Below are 16,329 nucleotides of genomic sequence, written 5' to 3' on the forward strand. Positions count from 1 at the left end.
AGATCTTGCATGCCTTCAAATCCCCTCCTTCACGCTCTGTCGAGGTTTGTAGGGCGGAAAAACAGACCGTTTCACATAGCCATACAAACACAGGCACACACAGATTCAGCATACAAATCTCCCCTAATTATTTTAGACATGTCCAGGAGTTGGTTATGTTTTGCTTCCCCTCCTGTCCTGTCAGGGGCAGCAGTGGATCAAAGGGTTAGGTCAACACTGAGGGTTGTAACAACAACCCTAACCCCATTCCCGACAACCCTCCATTCTGTTGCCACCCCTCCCTTAGCTAATCACATAGGCCCCAATGTTTCCCAATGTTTGCGTAACTTGAGTTTTCGCACAGGTCTTCCATTGAAAGTCGATGCATGATGTATGCTCAAATCTGAGTTAAGCGCATGCATCTCAAGTTGGGATTCAGCCTTTAGCCCATATCATGTTGGCAGAGGGAGCGACATTCTCTCTTAGGAGAACTACTGAGAGCCAGCTAGGGATCGTACAAAATCGTATTACTGCAAGTCATTCTAACCTATTTCAGAATGCTTTGAGCTGTGCTGTATTTCATAATATTGGGTCTGACACAACCCCCATGCAGCCACCCACCTCCACCCCCATACCAAATACAAACCCCAATCATCGTCACCTTAAATGCCATCTGAAAACCTTTCCTTTTTGTCAAGTTTGTTCCGTTTGAGGCCCGCTTTCGGTTCATGGTGCAGTGATTATGAGAACGTCAGCAAGACCAACTGATCTGGAATCTGATTAGAATTACAATAAAGAACCAATAAATGGCCTTATTCGCAAATGAACAGGGAGATCCCGAGGGAAACTAAGGGGGGGTGTTGGTTATTGCATATGAGCATCTGTGAGATATTAAAACAAAATTGGATTTGGCGTGTGTGTGAGAGAGAGGGAGAGGTAGAGAGGTAGAGAGAGAGAGAGAGAGAGAGAGAGAGAGAGAGAGAGAGAGGTATAGGTAGCGGTAGAGAGAGAGTTTTTGTCTTTCCTAAGACAGTGCATCCAGAACAAGCTCTCACCTTTTACTAAACCAGGAAGTTGGTTCACATTCAGTCTACCTAGCTTTAGCAAACAATAGCATCACCAGTAGGAGAATGAACGGCAGTTGACAGCATGGTGACTGGAAGGAGGACAGGAAGCAGATGACAAAGATGGAGTGTTCCATGTCCTCTTCTCTCTCTCTCCTCTCTCTCCCCCACCCCCTGTTCCCTTTCTCTGTCTAACTCATGCTGGACCAGTACCAAACATCTGGTTTGTGTCTTAGGACTTGGTGGCGGGGACTTAGAGAGGGGTTTGACTGGTTTTCGGGCTTCGGTTTGGAAAAGGGGTTATGTTTAAACCTGGAAGTGTGTGAAAGGGACAGAGGGTCAAGGGGTGCAGAGGTTGCAAAGAGGTTGAAGCACTGCCTGTACCCAAACCTCGCCTCCTAATGAGGAGAGCGCTGATGGAGGAAGATAACTGGCTATGTTGCTAACTCTGGATTATAAGGATTGTAAACATCATTGCCACTCTTTCACCTGAAGCAGCTTGTAGGTCTCAAAGACCAATAGTGCATTTTATCTGGCTGGAGCCCCAATGAGCAGTTTTAAGTCATAAGTGTTAATGAGTGTACTAACAGCATGCCTTGCATTTCTATGCTGCAGACAGACAACATGTTTGTTCATGGTTTTTGTCTGCTTGCTCAAATTGACGGTAATGTGGTGATTGACCTAATGTTTTTAACTTCACAGTATTCCCTAAATATCTATCTTTGTGATGTCACCACTCTGGGCCTGACTGCAGTGAATAATGGGGAGAGAGAGAGAGAGAGAGAGAGAGAGAGAGAGAGAGAGAGAGAGAGAGAGAGAGAGAGAGAGAGAGAGAGAGAGAGAGAGAGAGAGAGAGAGAGAGAGAGAGAGAGAGAGAGAGAGAGAGAGAGAGAGAGAATTCATTCACTTTGTTTTTGTCCTTCCTAGGACAGTGCATCCAGAATAAGCTCACCTTTTACTAAACCAGCAAGTTGGCAGATTAATAAGAGGTGTCTCATTTTTTAAATTGTACTTAGGGTGCATCCAGGAAATCATTTGAGCAAGGAGATATACCTCACACCCACATCACAAGGGGCAGTAAAAGGCCATAAAAACAAACTACACTTGGGAATAGGGAAATGCAACAGGCAATCAAACATTACGACTTTACTCGTTAGGTGACTGCCCTTTGAAGTGTCAAGGTAGGTATGGGAGTTACAGCGTGGGGTTTAGCCCCATCGGCCATTGTCAAGTTTCATTTGTTTACGTCAAAATGTAAAACTTGACAAGTCAAAAAGTATTGCCTATTGAACTGCAACAGAATCCACTTAGAAAAATAATTTGTGGTAGAAGTAGGCCTAAGTTCACTTCAGTCAGAAAGTGGTTCCAGACACGCAACCTATAATTCTGCCTGGCTGTAATGAAAACGGTGGTCCAAATCATGGCTGGACATGTCTAAGAGAGAATGAGAGTGAAGGTGCGCATGCGCGAGAAGCTCGGCACATGAAAGCAGGAGAGTATATCGCTGTACAAATGCAAGAAGAAGGACTTTTGTGTCATTGTAGGTGTGAGCAATGGCATTCTATTTCTGTGAGGAAGTAGTGGTGTGCATGTGAGCCAGTGAGTTCTTAAGTATCTTTTTGGTCAGATACAGGGACCCATGAATGATGCTTGTAATTGCGTAGAGCTCTCAAAGGATTCTACGGACAGTTAACTGATCCACATACAAGGGTACTCACGCACTGTGAATGTTGAAAAGGGAATCTGGATCAAGGGAGCAACTATACCACAGAGATCCACCAACCTACTTTTGGTGTAACAGTACATTTTGAAATTATACTCATGTTTTTCACAGTATAATTTCACTATCAATGGATGTCAAACAACACATGGGGAATATAATGACATTGCGAGAAAGACCAATGGAGTCAAATGTGAGTGTTTGCACTTCTCCAATGTACACTTTATCAATCCAATATATTTGTTTTGAAGAACTGTAAAACATAAAGGAATGCAGACACCATGCCAAATGTAACACATACAGTGTATTGACTTATTCCACATTTTGTTGTGTTATAGTCTGAATTCAAAATGGATTAAAGATGCACTATGCAGATATCGCTCTGCCATTTCCTGGTTGCTAAATTTCTAATAGTTTGCCTAATGACAAGACAAATAAGTATAGTCTAGAGAATCATTGTACCATCTAAACCGCTGTGAAATATATTGTCCATAACCAAAAATATTGTATTTTCAGCTGTTTGAAACTGGTGTGCAAAACTGGAAGTCAAAGAAGAAAGGACTTTGTTTCTGGCCATTTTAAGCCTGTAATCAAACCCACAAATGCTGATGCTCCAGATACTCAATTAGTCTAAAGAAGGCCAGTTTTATTACTTCTTTAATCAGTACAACTGATGAGCTAACACAACGTGCCATTGATACACAGGAGTGATCGTTGCTGATAATGGGCCTCTGTACGCCTATGTAGATATTCCATTAAAAATCAGCTGTTTCCAGCTACAATGGTCATTTACAACATTACCAATGTCTACACTGTATTTCTGATCAATTTGATGTTATTTTAATGGACATTTTTTTTAATTTTCTTTCAAAAACAAGGACATTTCTAAGTGACCCCAAACTTTTGAACAGTAGTGTAAGTATTCACCCCACCCCATCCCATAATGACAAAGTAAAAAGAAGTCGGACATTTTTGCAAATGTATTGAATATTAAATAATTAAACATGTACTTTACATAAGTATTCACAATCTTGAGTGAATACTTTATAGAAGCACCTTTGGCAATGATTACAGCTGTGAGTCTTTCTGGGTAAGTCTCTAAGAGCTTCCCACCCCTGGATTGTGCAACATATGCCCATTATTCTTTTCAAACTTCTTCAAGCTCTGTCAAATTTGTTCTTGATCATTGCTAGACAACCATTTTACAATCTTGCCATTGATTTTCAAGTAGATTTAAGTCCAAACTAACTCAGCCACACAGAAACATTAACTCTCTTCGTGGTAAGCAACTCTACTGTATATTTAGCCTTGTGTTTTAGGTTATTGTTCTGCTGAAAGGTGAATTAATTTCCCTGTGTCTGGTGATAAGCATACTGAACAAGGTTTTTGCCTGTGCTTAGCTCCATTCCATTTATATTTTATCCTGAAAAATGTCCATGTCCTTAATGATTACAAGCATGCCCATAAAATGATGCAGCCACCACCACTATGCTTGAAAATATGGAGAGTGGTACTCAGTAATGTATTGTATTGGATTCCCCCCAAATATAACATTTTGTATTCAGGGCAAAAAGTTAATTGCTTTGCCACATTTTTTGCAGTATTACTTTAGCGCCTTGTACCAATGAGGATGCATTAAAAAAATGGTTTTATTATGTACAGGCATCCTTCTTCTCACTCTGTCAATTAGATTAGTATTGTCGAGTAACTACAATGTTGTTGATCCATCCTCAGTTTTCTCCTATCACAGCCATTATACCGTGTCATGGTGAAATCCTTGAGCGGTTTCCTTCCGCTCTGGACGCCTGTGCCTTTGTAGTGACTGGGTGTATTGATACACCATCCAAAGTGAAATGAGTAACTTCACCATGCTCAAAGGGATATATTCAATGTCTGCTTTTGTATTTTTTTTTACCCATCTACCAGTAGGTGCACTTCTTTATGAGGCATCGGAAAACCTCCCTGGTATTTGTGGTTGAATATGTGTTTGAAAATCACTGCTCGACTGAGGGACCTTACAGATTATTGTATGTGTGGGGTGCAGAGATGAGGAAGTCATTATAAAATCATTTTAAACACTATCATTGCACACAGAGTAAGTCCATGCAACTTACTATGTGACATGCCAAGCAAATTATTACTCCTGAACATATTTAGGTTTGCCATAACAAAGGGGTTGAAGACGTATTGACTCAAGACATTTTAGCTTTTCATTTTTTTATTAATTTGTAAACATAATTCCACTTTTACATTATGGGTTATTGTGTGTAGGCCAGTGACCCAAAAAATCTCAATTTTATCCATTTTAAATTCAGGCGGTAACACAACATGTGGAAAAAGTTAAGGGGTGCGAAAACTTTCTGAAGGCACTGTAAGAGTGAAGCTAAAATACAGTACATAGGAAAAAGCAGTGACAGCTTCTTTAGCCTTATTTAGCTCAGAACGGCTAACAACACCCAAGCACACTGTGACATCTCTGCTAGGGTGAAGGGGTGGGACCCCGGGGGTGGGGGGCGAGACAGCGGTCCTGCCCCTCTGATTTGTGGATTAGGGACACGGGGGGGCGGGGGGGGGGTCATTGGCCGGCGTGTTTTAATTAACACGGTGTCACCCTCTGTCTGCAGCCTGTCTGATGATGTTATTCTGGGGGCGCCCAGTTCCCTTCCTCGCTCTAGTGTCTGACTGTGTGTCTTATTTATCTATAAGCCTACGCGTGAGATAACATACAGACTTCATTGGGTTAAAGTGGTTCTAAAAAGATTTGAGGTTGGTTATTGAACAAAGTGATGTCCCGAGTCAGTCATGCACGGAAGTCTAAAGGCTACAGGTAACATGTGTGTGTTTCTGTCTGTCTACTCTGCACGTAGAAATGTGTTGTGCCTTCTCTAAAACAGTTATGTTTATGCCCTTGACTCCTCTCCACTACCTTTTTGGTTGGGACATGAGGCCAATCAATTTGGATTTCATTGTAATCCATCTGGGAGTTGGGTGTCAACTTGTCTTATTTGGATTGGGTGACCTTCGCGAAAATGAATTTGTAACTGGCCTCCTCCCGCCTCCCACAGAACAAACGAAGGCACCCATGAAATATTTAGTGATTGCTTTCTTAAAAACATAGGGAGTAATTTGCAGCCCATCTAGGGTCTCGTACGGGGGGGGGCCTGATATTGGGCACCCGAGTGGCACAGCGGTCTAAGGCACTGCATCTCAGTGCTAGAGGCATCACTACAGACCCTGGTTCAATTCCAGGCTGTATCACAACCGGCCATGATTGGGAGTCCCATAGGGCGGCGCACAATTGGCCCCACGTCGTCCAGGTTAGGGTTTGGCCGGGGTAGGCCGTCATTGTAAATAATAATTTGTTCTTAACCGACATGACTAGTTAAATAAAGGTTAAATTAAAATAAAAAATATAACTGAGAACATTCATCTCCATGTAGCAGGACCTTGGAGTAAAGTTGATGGAAATTCAAGTTCATGTAGGGTCATAGAGTTTGCTGACTTGTGTTGGTCAACACTTGCTAAAGTGTAAACCATTGATTTGTTCCAAATCATGTTGATCACATAGTCTATTAATGTTTCACTGCACTTATGTGGTGTTTGTGACGAAACATCTTCTTTTATTTGATCAATAAACGTATGGATCTTGATTCATTATGTTGATGGTCCAGAGAAATGCTGACTGAGTGACCCACTGGTCAGGGAGAGATATAATGATCACCATCAAATAATCACCATCTCTATCGCTTTAGCAATCCCAGAAACTAGAGACAGTGAAGTTAGCAAGTTTTTTGGCTCATAATGATCAAGTCCCTCTACCTGTTTGCCTTGGCAAAATGCAATGGGATGTTATTTGTGCTGCCAGATTTTGGTGCCCAGTGAGCATGTGTGATGGATATGAAACTTGTCTGTAGCATGTTGGCTGATGTCACCTTCCCTGAGACCTAAAGCCAACTGTCATTGGAGTGACAGAATAGTCTCTTACACTGTTGACTCAGACAGTTGGCTTTGAGTAGTGTGAATTGTTGTGCAGCTGGTTGAGCCCCACTTGGAGCAGAACAGAATGCACTCAATTAATGTTGAGCATTTAATTTACTTATTGAATCAACATTCATGATATAATGTGGGCTAATGTGGCCAATGCACCACAAGACTGTGTTAGCATGCTGAACTAAAGCAAAGGCATTAGCTCATGGAGCTAACACACGTCTTCTCATAAAGCAAGGTTACTCATCATCACATGAGCATAGTTCACCGAACCACCTCTGTGACACTAACCAGTAACCAATGTGTTGATGTATCATTGACTCTTGGGGTGCTCTAATTAAGCAATACGGCACGAGGGGGTGTGGTATATGGCCAATGTACCACGGCTGCGGGATGTTCTTATGCACAACGCAATGCAGTGTGCTTCGATACAGCCCTTAGCCGTGGTATATTGGCCATATACCACAAACCCCCGAGGTGCCTTATTGCTATTATAAACTGGTTAGCAACGTAATTAGAACAGTAAAAATAAATGTTTTGTCATACCCATGGTATACGGTCTGATATACCACGGCTGTCATTCAATCAGCATTCAGGGCCCGAACCACCCAGTTTATAATGCTTATTAGAATATGAGGATGTATTTAATATTATTTTGCTTATTAGAATGTCCTGATTTGTTGTAGGAGTGTCCATCGGCTCCCCCAGGCAAGTCTGCAATTCTAACTCTGGTAATAGCTTCACTCATATGACAAAGTTTTTGTATAAATAGGCTATCCAATTATCTCACTTTCATTATTAAAATACAGGCAATTTGTAAATACCAATGGACACTACAAGGTTTCAGTTTGTCATTTTCAGAGTGCATTCAGATCATCAGATAGATATTTACTCTTTCTCTCTCTCCCCCCCCCTCTCTTTCTCTCTCTCTCTCTCTCTCTCTCTCTCTCTCTCTCTCTCCCCCTCTCTTTCTCTCTCTCTCTCTCTCTCTCTCCCCCTCTCTTTCTCTCTCTCACTTTCTCTCTCTCTCTCTCTCTCTCTCTCTCTCTCTCTCTCTCTTTCCCCCCCCCCCCCCCCCCCCTCTCCGGCTGCTGCTGATAGTTTATGGTCTGGTGGCTTTGACAAAACACAGTCATCTCTCTCCTGTCACTGATACCATTAGCGGCGCCGGCAAATGGCTCTCCTACCTTATTGGCACTTGTGTTAAATTTACATTCACAAACATGTCCATCAGTCTGGATAACTCAATTATGAAATGGACGCTGATCCTACATGCTTGGGTTAACAATGCAATACAAACACTGCATCGGGGTCCACATAACAACATTCCCTTTTTATGAATATACAGCACCATGGAGAGAGGAAGGGGAAATCAACATCATAAGACTACGGTATAATCATTTAACAGTAGCTTTGACTTCGACAAATAAACCAATATTTCCCAGGATACAACATTTCTCATAATAAATAGGCCTATCTTTTTTTTTCTTTTTTCTACATTGTGTGGCTCTGGTAAAAACAAAACAAAAAAAACAGAGGTATTTGTCTCACTCTGGATAAACCGCGTCTTTACATGTAATTACTCTGGAGAAAAGACAATGACATTTAAATGATTAACTTTTGTTGAAATTATCGGCTGACTTTGACATAAAGTGACACAAAGTGGGTTCAGCATGGGGCTAAAGGGCACGTCATTTCTTGCTGTTTCACCAGAGGTTGTTGGGAAATGGAAAATGGAGGTGGCAGGAAAATCAGCCGGGGACATTGGGACATTGATCCCTGAGATTGAATTGGGAGTTGAGCGGTGGGCTCTAAATGCTTTGATTGCTGGAAAAACAAGGTTTGGGACTATAGTTTAAAATGTAGAATAATACCACTTAATGACTCAGTTCTCAAGGTGTGCCTAAGTGTTCGATAAAAACCCTCCAAGTGAGACTGTGCAAGGCCTCACATATATTCATGGCATAGGGAGAAAATGTGTTATGGTCGAAGTAGATTGGATTTGCATTTGATCAAAAGAGAAGCGAGAAATCCATGTCAAACACTATGCAATGCACAATTAGGCATTTTTCTTCTGTCTAATATTGTTGCTGGTTATTCCTACTTACTTGCAACTATCCTTATTCTTATCATATCATAATAAGATGACATGGTATATCATAGTTCATGCTTATCATAATAAGATGCTTCATGTTTGAGTTCATGATTTACCCTATTGTTGATTTCACACACACACACTCACGCGGAGAGAGAGAGATAATTCGAAACAGTGTTAAAAAGAAAGGGGAAAACCATTCTGAGAACCATTTTATGTTTACAGTCTGGACTGGGGTCTGAAGTCTGGACCGTGGTTTGAACGGTGTGGGAGGTGCCAGCTGCGTAGTCTACCGTGCTGCGACCCTTAATTGGCCGTAAGGGTCTTTCATGCAAACGAGGAGGGTGTGTCCTGGACGAGACGACAGTCGCGCGCCTGGGTAGATCTCCGCCTGTTTCAGTGTATAGTCAATGCAAACTCAACAGCGTGCGTCTTGGGAATTACGACGTTCTAGGAGTGAAATAGTGATTATTTTCAGACTGTTACCTCTTCGTCAATACACTTGCTGAATTTTGGACTATTTCCCTCGGAAATATCTCGCGGAATTTATTTTGGAGATAAGGTAAATTCCTTGTTGTCGCCCCTGTGCGGTATATGTTGCCGACAATCTGCATCTGCTCCCTCTGTACATTTGGTTTGGTTCAAATGTTTGAAAAGTCAGTCCTCATGCGGACCATTATGTTGTATGTGGGTTGTCGGTCTTTGCAAACCCACTGAACTGAATTTGCGAAGTAAATGTCGACAACCTTCATCCCACGACTTGGCGACATGACTGCGACTTTCTGGTTTGACAGGTCTGAGGTCTCAATTAAAGAGCTGTCACACAAGGTGTCAAATTAAACATTTGAATGAGAAAAACATTGCATTTATTCTAGTGACCGATTTGTAGCATGCATCCTTTATTGTTATGCTACATGGTAGCCTATTTTATTAGGTTCGTATTTTCCAGGTTGTATATATATTTTCTAGGGCACTTGATAACTTGCCAGATTGATGGTCACTATTGTAGTTTGTGATTATAATTTATGTCAAATTATTTCTCCAGCTAGTTTAAAGGGTGCGGGGTCATAGTCATAGTTGCCCATAAAGGTCCGTCGCATCATTCTACCCCAAATCATCAATTAATATCGATGGGGGCAACTTCACAGGGTTGTCAGTGCACGATAAATAGAATTGACACAATATCGAAAGCGTCAACTGTGTAATGTTGCTTTAGCCTATAAAGTCGTCAACTTGAAGTGACGTATAGGCCTATCTATCATTTTAGGGAATTGTAGACAATAATAATTCCTTATATTGAGGCTTTCAAAGCCTACCTCTCGTTTTAGTGAATTGTAGTCAATAGCCATTCCTTATTTTGAGGCTTTCAAAGTTTATCATATTAGTTATGAAATGCTTTGTGCAGGTTATGTAAATTATGTTGTAGTTGTATCTTTAAAAAAAACGATCGTTTTTATATATATATATATATATATATATATATATATATATATATATATATATATATATATATAATCTAGTCATACGCCTACCATTTAAAAAAAACCTAACTTGATATTTTAAAAATAAAAATCCTGTTTAAACACACAGACGGGTGGTAACAATAATGTTATTACACAAGACAACCATAGGAAAGATGTTCTACTGAACCCCCGGTTGCCATGCGCCTATTATTTCCCCTGAAATCTCTGCCGCGGGACTCGCCTTTTGTCCTAATCCGTTTCCCTCACCGTACTGGTTCACAATCAAAATACAGGATTTAGCGATTTAGTACTCCGTGACGTCTGGCCATCTGCAATTGCCTGCGAAAACACAGTCCAAATTAGCACATTTTTATGCATGTATTCAAACAATGCCTTTACGCGGTAACAGATTGTATGACAATTGTTTTGGCAGATAAGGGGCAATATAATCGAATTTGCTTGCTCTCTTCAGGTGGTTAATTGACTTGCGCATTGTCTTTCCCGCAAATATTTTTAGCATCTTTTGTCTTCACGCTATTATGCCTATGCTTCAAATTTTCTGTCTTTTGCATTTGGGCATAGGCCTACATAAATATATTATGCAATTGTAACATGGAAAGACTTATTTCAAGCTCAATAAAGTTCAGTGTAAATGAAGTAGACAGCAGGCTACAAAATGAATGCTCACTTACACATAATTCTGCAGTTGGCAACCTGAAGTAGAAGAGAAATGTTATCTTTGGACAGAGCTATCTGAAACATTTATGCACTGTTAAAATTGTATAAGATCTTCTAGGCTTCAATGCACTCGGGCTACTGTAATGGACCACACTGCCCATTCTCTGGAGGAGAGAGCCATCATGTGTCAACCCCATGCTTAGCCATCATATCTCACCTAAATTTAGCCATCATATCTCACCTCAGCATAGCCGTCATATCTCACCTCAGCAGGATGCTGTGTTGGAGCCAGCAGCTGTGTGTTTGTGTGTGAATTAGGGGGGGGGGGTTGGGGGGGACTTTATTTGTTTCATGGGACCATCCTATTTGGGCCTAATAGGAAAGGCATGTCATTAAATGGTAAACATGTGGCATGAACACAACCAGTCATGATGTTTTCATCTGATTGTCAAACAAACCACTACCTGCACAAGTTCATCCACTCCAAAATACTTCCAGCATCTGAACAGTGTACTGGGCACACGCCCATTTGATGACTAGAAAGAGACATTGGGTGCAAAACAACAAGTCAAGTGACATTCTGCGATTTTCATTAGACCTACACTCATGTAGCCCGAATTAGTTGATATGTTTTTATAAAAAGTCAAGTTGAGAAACCTGAAAAGGGGCTGAAATACGGGACTGTCCCAGGATGACAAGTGCAGCCACATGGGAAATGTATTTTTTAAAACCATGTCAGAGATGTGGGGGTGTTTGTTAATTTAGAATAAACTTTTATTTTAATATTTATCACTGTAGCAGTAAATTGCATTATTTGGAGACCCCTCCCCAAAGATGGACTTTGCATTTAGATTCCTCTTTCATTCAGGGGGGTTTAGGCCCCCTGTAATTCGCTGTGTGTGTGTGTGTGTGTGCGTGCGTGCGTGCGTGCGTGTGTGTGTGCGTGTAAATGAAAGCACAGTTTCATTTTTGGCTTGCATGTGTGTGCATATGTATTCGCTGTGTGCGTGTCACCTGGTGCATGACTGATTAAGTTACTGATGCTGTGAATCGGTGGCCTTGCTCTACTAAGATCCCTCCATCACTGCCACAGCATGTCGGTGGGCCTACCATAAATCTCTCCCTTACCAGGTCTCTACCCTACAGCTCAGCACCATCACGGTAGACCTCAGGTGCTCAGGCAGTTGATTTGTAGATCAGTGAATCAGTGTTGTGAACAGCTGATCTAACTGAACTGAAGCCAATTTTCTGGCACGCGCTCTAGGTTTTGGCGACAGCCTTAATTGGCTAACTGGTAATTAGGAGTTTGGGTTCACAACCTCAAGGGTGTCGTTAACTGGCGCCACAACAAAACCCTCGGTGCCGTTGCATCATCGAACCACATCTCTTCTTTTTTTTGTTCTAAAGGAAAATGGGCCTTAAAGATTTTACCTCACTTAAAAGAGAATTCAAGGCCTCTCTTGTGGCGCAATGGTCTAAGGCCGTTACCGGTAGACCCATGAGGCGGCGCACAATTTGGCCCAGCGTCGCACGGGTTAGGGGAGTGTTTGGCCTGCTGTGATTTCCTTGTCCCATCGCGCTCTAGAGACTCCTTGTGGCGGGCCGGGCACCTGCTACTGTATCTGACTTTGGTTGACAGTTGTACAGTGTTTCCTCAGACACATTGTTGTGGCTGGCTCCCGGGTTAAGTGAGCAGTGTGTCAAGAAGCAGTGCGCCTTGGCAAGGCCGTGTTTCGGAGGACGCATGGCTCTCGACCTTCACTTCTCCCAAGTCCGTACAGGAGTTGCAGCGACGGGACAAGACTGTAACTACAAATTGGATACCACAAAAAAATAAAAACACAAAGAGAAAGAGTACGTGACAGTTGTCTGTAGTTGGTGTTACGTCGATCCCGTTCCCCCTTAGTGAGAGTTGTCTCTTTAGCGTGTGGCTTCATTAATTTCAACATCTCTATCTCGCTGGCAATTAATAGGTTTCCAGATGGCTCGAGCTATTATACCTCTGCTTGTGTGTAATGTTTGCATCTATTTAGTGGGCTTTTGTTGACAGATAACTTCATGTAGCTGGAAATGAGTGTTATGTATGTAGCTGTATTTGAGCACACGGATCATGCCATATTCTGTCTTCGCTAATGTTTAAACATGGCTCCGACAAAGGTTGAAAAACATCAGTACTTCGTTGAATGTGTTTGCACGTACACAAAGTCTAGGCCTAATCAGCATGGAACCTCTACAGTGTTTTGTCTGCGTGGTTATAAAAGCATTAACATGCACAGTTGTATCTGCCTGCCTGAATATCCAGCACACAACCTAAACAGGCTTATCTCAGCTTGGATGTGAAACCACCCCTCTGAGTGCAGTGCCGTCTCCCCGTCCCTCTGCTGTGACTGAGGGTGACACAGTGGGAGTGGTGAGGTTACGGCTGGAGAGCCGTAGCACCATGACAGGGGAACTGGATCTAGCCAGTTGCGTTGTTGACATGGCGCTTGTTGATTTGAGATGAGTGAATTAGAAGAGCAGGATGTGGGATGTTCTCAGAGTGGGAAGCTTCTGGTGAGATTGTGTGTATGTGTTCTGTGAGTCTATGTATTTGTGTGTGAGGGTGAAAGATATAACAATGCTTGTGTTGTATTCGATTTATGGCGTGTGTAGCTTGGATGAGTAGCTAGTGTGTGTGTGTGTGTGTGTGTGTGTGTGTGTGTGTGTGTGTGTGTGTGTATACACTGCTCAAAAAAATAAAGGGAAGACTAAAATAACACGTCCTAGATCTGAATGAATGAAATATTCTTATTAAATATTTTTTCTTTACATAGTTGAATGTGCTGACAACAAAATCACACAAAAATTATCAATGGAAATCATATTGATCAACCCATGGAGGTCTGGATTTGGAGTCACACTCAAAATTAAAGTGGAAAACCACACTACAGGCTGATCCAACTTTGATGTAATGTCCTTAAAACAAGTCAAAATGAGGCTCAGTAGTGTGTGTGGCCTCCACATGCCTGTATGACCGCCCTACAACGCCTGGGCATGCTCTTGATGAGGTGGCGGATGGTCTCCTGAGGGATCTCCTCCCAGACCTGGACTAAAGCATCCGCCAACTCCTGGACAGTCTGTGGTGCAACGTGGCGTTGGTGGATGGAGCGAGACATGATGTCCCAGATGTGCTCAATTGGATTCAGGTCTGGGGAACGGGCGGGCCAGTCCATAGCATCAATGCCTTTCTCTTGCAGGAACTGCTGACACACTCCAGCCACATGAGGTCTAGCATTGTCTTGCATTAGGAGGAACCCAGGGCCAACCACACCAGCATATGGTCTCACAAGGGGTCTGAGGATCTCATCTCGGTACCTAATGGCAGTCAGGCTACCTCTGGCGAGCACATGGACGGCTGTGCGGCCCCCCAAAGAAATGCCACCCCACACCATGACTGACCCACCGCCAAACCGGTCATGCTGGAGGATGTTGCAGAAAGCAGAACGTTCTCCACGGCATCTCCAGACTCTGTCAGTGTGAACCTGCTTTCATCTGTGAAGAGCACAGGGTGCCAGTGGTGAATTTGCCAATCTGGGTGTTCTCTGGCAAATGCCAAACGTCCTGCACGGTGTTGGGCTGTAAGCACAACCCCCACCTGTGGATGTCGGGCCCTCATACCACCCTCATGGAGTCTGTTTCTGACCGTTTGAGCAGACGCATGCACATTTGTGGCCTGCTGGAGGTAATTTTGCAGGGCTCTGGCAGTGCTCCTCCTGCTCCTCCTTGCACAAAGGCGGAGGTAGCGGTCCTGCTGCTGGGTTGTTGCTCTCCTACGGCCTCCTTCACGTCTCCTGATGTACTGGCCTGTCTCCTGGAAGCGCCTCCATGCTCTGGACACTACGCTGACAGACACAGCAAACCTACTTGCCACTGCTCGCATTGATGTGCCATCCTGGATGAGCTGCACTACCTGAGCCACTTGTGTGGGTTGTAGACTCCGTCTCATGCCACCACTAGAGTGAAAGCACCGCCAGCATTCAAAAGTGACCAAAACATCAGCCAGGAAGCATAGGAACTGAGAAGTGGTCTGTGGTCACCACCTGCAGAACCACTCCTTTATTGGGGGTGTCTTGCTAATTGCCTATAATTTCCACCTGTTGTCTCTTCCATTTGCACAACAGCATGTGAAATTTATTGTCAATCAATGTTGCTTCCTAAGTGGACAGTTTGATTTCACAGAAGTGTGATGACTTGGAGTTACATTGTGTTGTTTAAGTGTTCCCTTTATTTTTTTTGAGCAGTGTATGTAATATATATATATATTTTATGATATTTAACTAGGCAAGTCAGTTAAGAACAAATTCTTATTTACAATGATGACCTACCAGAAGGCAAATGGCCTCCTGCTGGGATGGGGGTTGGGATTAAAAATATAGGACTAAACACACATCATGACAAGAGAGACAACACAACACTACATAGAGAGACCTAAGACGACAACATAGCATGGCAGCAACACAACATGACAACAACTTGGGCACAGACAACTGCACAAAGGGCAAGAAGGTAGAGACAACAATGCATCACACGAAGCAGCCACAACTATTATAGTGTGGTCACTAAGAAGTGAGCACAGGCCTGTGTGATTGTCATTCCGCCTGATGTACAGTTGCTTTGTGCGCATGGGTCTTTTTGTCCTAGTATCTGTATCAATCTGTTACGTCTAGTATGTTGCTCCACTCTGTAACTCCAGAGGATCTGTAAAAGTCCCACTTCCTCTGTTTGTCATTAGTAGCCTCTCCATTCACCAGCCGAGTTGGGTTCTGCTCACCAGCCCATGATGGCTAAAAATGACCCCGCCATCGTAGCTTTTTTCCATTTCATTCAAAGATTGTGTCCCCCTCACTGATGGTCTGCAGACGCAGAAACACCCTGAGAAATGGGCTGTTTTGTCGAGGGTGTGATTTTTATTTCCTGGCTGTCTCTTTTCCAGACTCCTGAATTGTGTCGCCGGTGGAGAGGTCCTCAAAGGCCCATCGCTCCTAATGCCCCCAGAGGTAATGAGTGCTGAAATAGCCTTCCCCTTCAAGTGCCTCTAGTATCTGCTCCTCGTTCTTATCTTACTTCATGTTTTCTCCTCTCTTTGTCTCCTTTCCCTCTCTCCTCTAAAGATGGGGGTAAATCGATACAGTAACAGTGCCTTCAGAAAGTATTCATACGCCTGGACTTATTCCACATTTTGTTGTGTTACAGCCTGAATTCAAAATTGATTACATATATTTTTTCTTCCCCATCTACACACAATACCCCATAATGACAAAGTGAAAACATGTTTTTAGTCAATTTTATTTTAGAAGAATTACA

The 16,329-nt window shown here is 42.8% G+C and overlaps 1 protein-coding gene across 3 annotated transcripts in view; it reads left to right on the plus strand.

Moving 5' to 3' along the window:
* Nucleotides 1-9,210: 9,210 nt before the first annotated feature.
* LOC139391821 (semaphorin-6D-like) overlaps nucleotides 9,211-16,329 on the plus strand; it is a 134,069-nt gene continuing 126,950 nt past the window's right edge. For 2 of the 3 annotated variants that reach the window (XM_071139390.1, XM_071139391.1), the window contains exon 1: nucleotides 9,211-9,407. The gene's annotated coding sequence lies outside the window, so the exon portion shown is untranslated. Of the gene's footprint in view, nucleotides 9,408-15,958; nucleotides 16,023-16,329 lie in introns of all 3 variants that reach the window. The other variant, XM_071139389.1, reaches the window with a different exon arrangement.

Source organism: Oncorhynchus clarkii, chromosome 32 (assembly GCF_045791955.1).
Source record: "Oncorhynchus clarkii lewisi isolate Uvic-CL-2024 chromosome 32, UVic_Ocla_1.0, whole genome shotgun sequence".
NCBI classification, from domain to species: Eukaryota; Metazoa; Chordata; class Actinopteri; order Salmoniformes; family Salmonidae; genus Oncorhynchus; species Oncorhynchus clarkii.